This window comes from Dendrobates tinctorius, unplaced genomic scaffold (assembly GCF_039654945.1).
Source record: "Dendrobates tinctorius isolate UK_male_01 unplaced genomic scaffold, ASM3965494v1 ptg000103l, whole genome shotgun sequence".
Classification (NCBI taxonomy): Eukaryota; Metazoa; Chordata; class Amphibia; order Anura; family Dendrobatidae; genus Dendrobates; species Dendrobates tinctorius.
In genome coordinates, this window is record NW_027361771.1 from 42,652,734 (window position 1) to 42,658,921 (window position 6,188).

Below are 6,188 nucleotides of genomic sequence, written 5' to 3' on the forward strand. Positions count from 1 at the left end.
TTGTTGCAAGGGGGTCACAAGACCCCCTTAGTAACAATCGGACCGACACAAAAAGAATCGCAGGTTCGGATGGTAACCATGGTACCCTGAGGTCTTGTGATGACCCCAGAGTATAGTGGCCTGTGAGATCCAGCTATAAGCAGAGTCTCACAGGCTGAGTCCGTGACTCACTGACTGCTCTCATGCACTGCAGTACACAGTGCATGAGACTCCCAACTCCTCAAATAAAATCCAGTGAATTCTGCACTCCCAAATCCAAATGTCCCCCTCCATCTGACCCCCAATGTACCTAGACTATAGTAAGCAGCCACATGTTTGGCATTATTGTAATGGAGAGAAGGCAGTAAATATGAGTACGTATCGCCAGAATCAGAAAACTGGGCACAATGTATGGGAGTGCTACAATATATGGGAGCTCTAAGCTGTATGGGGACACAATGTATGGGTACTAGACTGACAGATTTCCAGAAAAAATCCTGGCATAGATGTTACAAAATAGTCACTGCAGCCTTAGATGAATTCATTGAGAGGTGCAATTTCTACAATGTGGTCACTTTTGGGGGTTTTCTGCTGTTCTGGCACCTTTTGGTGCTCCACAAATGTCACCAGTAAACTATTCTAGCAAAATCTGTGCTCCAATACCTATATAGCGCTCCTTCCTTCTCAGCCCTGACGTGTGGCCTAACAGTAATTTCTGACGACTTATGGGACAGCACCGCATTCAGGAGAAATTGTGCAATAAAGTGTGGGGTCTAGTTTCACCTATTAATCCTTGTGTACCTGACAAATTTGCAGCAAATACAAAAAAAAAATTTTCCACGAAAATGTCATATTTCCATGTCTCCATGTTAGAAAATTCTGTGAGGCACCTATGGGTTCAAAATACTCACTACACCCTTTGATGAATTCCTTGAGGGGTCTAGTTTCCAAAATGGAGTCACTTATGGGGCGTTTACACTGCTTAGGCACGCCAGGGGCGGACACTGACAGGTTGAGGCCCCCGTGCAAGAAATGTGTCTGGGCCACCTTCCTTTTATGGCGACAAAGCTATATATATATATATATATATATATATATATATACAGTACAGACCAAAAGTTTGGACACACCTTCTCATTCAAAGAGTTTTCTTTATTTTCATGACTATGAAAATTGTAGATTCACGCTGAAGGCATCAAAACTATGAATCAACACATATGGAATTACAGTATATAATTAACAAAAAGTGTGAAATAACTGAAAATATGTCTTATATTCTAGGTTCTTCAAAGTAGCCACCTTTTGCTTTGATTACTACTTTGCACACTCTTGGTATTCTCTTGATGAGCTTCAAGAGGTAGTCACCCAAAATGGTCTTCCAACAGTCTTGAAGGAGTTCCCAGAGATGCTTAGCACTTGTTTGCCCTTTTGCCTTCACTCTGTGGTCCACAGCTGCAAGTCACTTGAGGTATGTCTCTATTAGTTTTGTACATCGAGAGACTGAAATTCTTGCCCATTCTTCCTTGGCAAACGGCTCGAGCTCAGTGAGGTTGGCTGGAGATCGCTTGTCAACAGCAGTTTTCAGCTCTTTCCACAGATTCTCGATTGGATTCAGGTCTGGACTTTGACTTGGCCATTCTAACACCTGGACATGTTTATACAGTACGGACCAAAAGTTTGGACACACCTTCTCATTCAAAGAGTTTTCTTTATTTTCATGACTATGAAAATTGTGGATTCACTCTGAAGGCATCAAAACTATGAATTAACACTTGTGGCATTATATAATTAACAAAAAAGTGTGAAACAACTGAAAATGTCTTGTATTCTAGGTTCTTCAAAATCGCCACCTTTAGTTTTGATTACTGCTTTGCACACTCTTGGCATTCTGTTGATGAGCTTCAAGAGGTAGTTACCGGAAATGGTTTTCACTTCACAGGTATGTCCTGTCAGGTTTAAGAAGTGGGATTTCTTGCCTTATAAATGGGGTTGGGACCATCAGTTGTGTTGTGCAGAAGTCTGATGGATACACAGCTGATAGTGCTAATGAATAGACTGTTAGAATTTGTATTATGACAAGAAAAAAGCAGCTAAGTAAAGAAAAACGAGTGGCCATCATTAAGAAATGAAGGTCAGTCAGTCTGAAAAATTGGGAAAACTTTGAAAGTGTCCCCAAGTGCATTGGCAAAAACCATCAAGTGCTACAAAGAAAATGGCTCACATGAGGACCGGCCCAGGAAAGGAAGACCAAGAGTTACCTCTGCTGCAGAGGATAAGTTCATCCGAGTCACCAGCCTCAGAAATCGCAGGTTAACAGAAGCTCAGATTAGAGGCCAGGTCAATGCCACACAGAGTTCTAGCAGCAGACACATCTCTACAACAACTGTTAAGAGGAGACTTTGTGCAGCAGGCCTTCATGGTAGAATAGCTGCTAGGAAACCACTGCTAAGGACAGGCAACAAGCAGAAGAGACTTGTTTGGGCTAAAGAACACAAGGAATGGACATTAAACCAGTGGAAATCTGTGCTTTGGTCTGATGAGTCCAAATTTGAGATCTTTGGTTCCAACCACCGTGTCTTTGTGCGACGCAGAAAAGGTGAACGGATGGACTCTACATGCCTGCTTCCCACCGTGAAGCATGGAGGAGGAGGTGTGATGGTGTGGGGGTGCTTTGCTGGTGACACTGTTGGGGATTTATTCAAAATTGAAGGCATACTGAACCAGCATGGCTAACACAGCATCTTGCAGCGGCATGCTATTCCATCCGGTTTGCGTTTGGTTGGACCTTCATTTATTTTTCAACAGGACAATGACCCCAAACACACCTCCAGGCTGTGTAAGGGCTATTTGACCAAGAAGGAGAGTGATGGGTTGCTACGCCAGATGACCTGGCCTCTACAGTCACCAGACCTGAACCCAATCGAGATGGTTTGGGGTGAGTTGTGGACCGCAGAGTGAAGGCAAAAGGGCTAACAAGTGCTAAGCATCTCTGGGAACTCCTTCAAGACTGTTGGAAGACCACTGTGGGTTGACTACCTCTTGAAGCTAATCAAGAGAATGCCAAGAGTGTGCAAAGCAGTAATCAAAGCAAAAGGTGGCTACTTTGAAGAACCTAGAATATAAGACATATTTTCAGTTGTTTCACACTTTTTTGTTAATTATATAATTGCACATGTGTTAATTCATAGTTTTGATACCTTCAGAGTGAATCTACAATTTTCATAGTCATGAAAATAAAGAAAACTCTTTGAATGAGGTGTGTCCAAACTTTTGGTCTGTACTGTGTGTGTGTGTATATGTGTGTGTGTATATATATATATATATATATATTCTCCCCATCACTCCCATCCTTGCCTTCTCCATCACCCCCATCATTTCCTTCTCTCCATCACCCCCATCACCCCCATCATTGCCTACTCCATCATTGCCTTCTCCATCATCCCATCATTGCCTTCTCCTCATCACCCCCATCATTGCCTTCTCCTCATCACCCCCATCATTGCCTTCTCCATCACTCCCTTCATTGCCTTCTCCCCATCACCCCCATCATTGCCTTCTCCCCATCACCCCCATCATTGCCTTGTCGCCACAACTGCCTTCTCCCCATCATCCCATCATTGCATTCTCCCCATCACCCCCATCATTGCCTTCTCAATCACCCCATCACCCCCATCATTGCCTTCTCTACATCACCCCCATCATTTTCTTCTCCCCATCACCCCCATCATTGTTTCTCCCCATCACCCCCATCATTGCCTTCTCCCCATCACCCCCATCATTCCCCTCTCCTCCACCTACACAGACACACACACAGCACCATTGACCTCTCTGCATATTGCTGGCCACATCATGCTGTTGGGATGTTTTTCTTCAGCAGAGACAGGGAAGCCAATCAGAGTTGATGGGAAAATGGATGTAGCTAAATACAGGGCAATCCTGGAGGAAAACCTGTTAGAGGCTGCAAAAAGACTTGAGACTGTGGCCAGGGCCGGCATTAGTGGCAGGCAGACCAGGCAACTGCCTAGGGCCCCCGCTCCTCCAGGGGCCCCCAGCCAGTGACCGCAGCCACTATGGTGCCCGTGAGATGGAAGGCCCGCCTGTCGCCAGCGCCGACTCCCCCCGCTGCCACATTGAACTACAGTTACAGGTACAGGTACAGTTCAAAGCAATGATAGGGGAGAGAGCATCAGATGATGCTCCCTCTCCCATCATTCCCCTCTGACACTGCGGGTGCGCGATGACATTTCATCGCGCACCTGCTGTGCAGCATCTGCACATGTGACGGTGAACAGGCGGCTCCAGAGGGGGGTATTCTCACCTCTCTGCTCCCCTTTTAGGAGGTGGCAGGAGGCACATGGACCAAGCCGCCCAGGAGATGGATGCCACAGCAGCTCAGCCATCTGGAGGATCCGGACCGGGGAAGAACATGGAGGTGTATGGGACCGGTGGCAGTGAGGTGTGTCTGCTGCCCGTGTGTCGCCATCCTCGGCCCCCAGCGTCACCGGCCCCCTGTGACACCAGCCCCGTTTCCTCCATGCTCTGCCCCTTCTCCCTGCTCTCCCATGCCCCATGTCCTTGTAGATCCCCAGGTCACTGTGCTCCTCTGGGCCCCCGTACGTGCCTTGTCCCTCCTCCTCTGGTCCCCCAATGCTCCCCATCTCCCATGCCCTGAGTCCTGCACCCCCCATGCATTCCCTACCCCTTGTCCCCGTGTGACCTGTCTGCCCTGCTCTCAAGTCTCTCCTTTCTCACAGTGTCCTCGGAGTCCCCTTGTGTCCTCTTGTGCCTGTCTCCCTTGCCCCGTGTGTCCCCTTGTGCCCTTCTCCCCTTCCTCCTAGTCCCCATGAGTCCTTGTGCCTGTCTCCCTTGTCCCTTGTGCTTGTGTCCCTTGTTCCAGTGTGTCCCCTTGTGTCAGTCTCCCTTGCCCACTAGTTCTCGTGTGTCCCCTTGTGACTCCATCTACCCTGTTCTCATAATCCCTGTGCTTCCTTCTTCCCTGCTCCCAAGTCTGCCCCCGTCTTCCCCTGTCCCCTTGCAGCCCTGTCTCCCCGTGCGTCCCTATCTGCTCTGCCCTCGGAGTTCCCTTGTGTCCTCTTGTGCCTGTCTCCCTTGCCCCCTAGTCCCTGTGTGTCCCCTTGTGCCCTTCTTGACTTTCTCCTATTCCCCATGAGTCCCCTTGTGCCTTCCTCCCTTGTGCTTGTGTCCCTTGTCCCTGTGTCCCCTTGTGCCAATCTCCCTTGCCCACTAGTCCCTGTGTGTGCCCCTTGTGCCTTTCTCCCTAGCCCCCCTGTGTCACCCATGTGCCTGTCTCCCCTAGCCCCTTGTGTCTTTCTCCCCTGCCCGCCTAGTCACTGTTTGCCTGTGTCTTTCTCACTGCCCCTGTGTGGACCTCCACCTTACAAGGGTCTAATGTTCACACCATCTCCTGTGCTAATATAATGTCATTTGGTTATGAATTTTTTTTCTTATTTGTTGAGGTTGTTCCACTAAAGGTGTTCTTTGGGGAGGTGGGCTGTATATATTCTTTGGGCGGCTACATTATATTCCATGGGGAGAAGGGCTGTATTATATTCTATGGGGGGGCTACATTATATTCTATGGGGGCTGTATTATATTTATTATATTCCATGGAGGTGATTGCATCATACTCTATGAGGGGGCTACATTATACTATATGATGGGGCTACATTCTATTCTATGGGGGGCTGCATTATATTTTATGGGGGGCTAGATCATACTGTATGGGGGGCTTCAATGCACTCTGAGGGGGCTACATTATATTCTATGGGGGGCTGCATTATACTATATGAGGAGGGCTACATTGTATTCTATGGACTGGCTACATTATTGTCATGATCCAGGTTGGATTATGACAGATTTTGCACAAGTAACCTTTTTTTTTTCCTTTAAGCTGTTTGCTTAAAGTTATTTTTGCCCCCGGTGGCCATTAGGGTCATTACACTGTGGTTGTTTTAGTTGTAGTCTTGCCCCCGGTGGCCATTAGGGTCATTGCACTCTGGTTACTTTAGTTTAGCTGCCCCCGGTGGCCGCTAGTGTTATTGCACGTGATTATGAAGCAGGTGTGATTCCCTGGCTCCTACCTATAAAGGAGTTGCAGGTAGTCTCACTGACTGTTGGTGATATTGTTCATTTCCAACCAAGTCTGGTGAAGGAAGGAACGACAGAGAGGAGTTCCTTGCAGCTCAGGG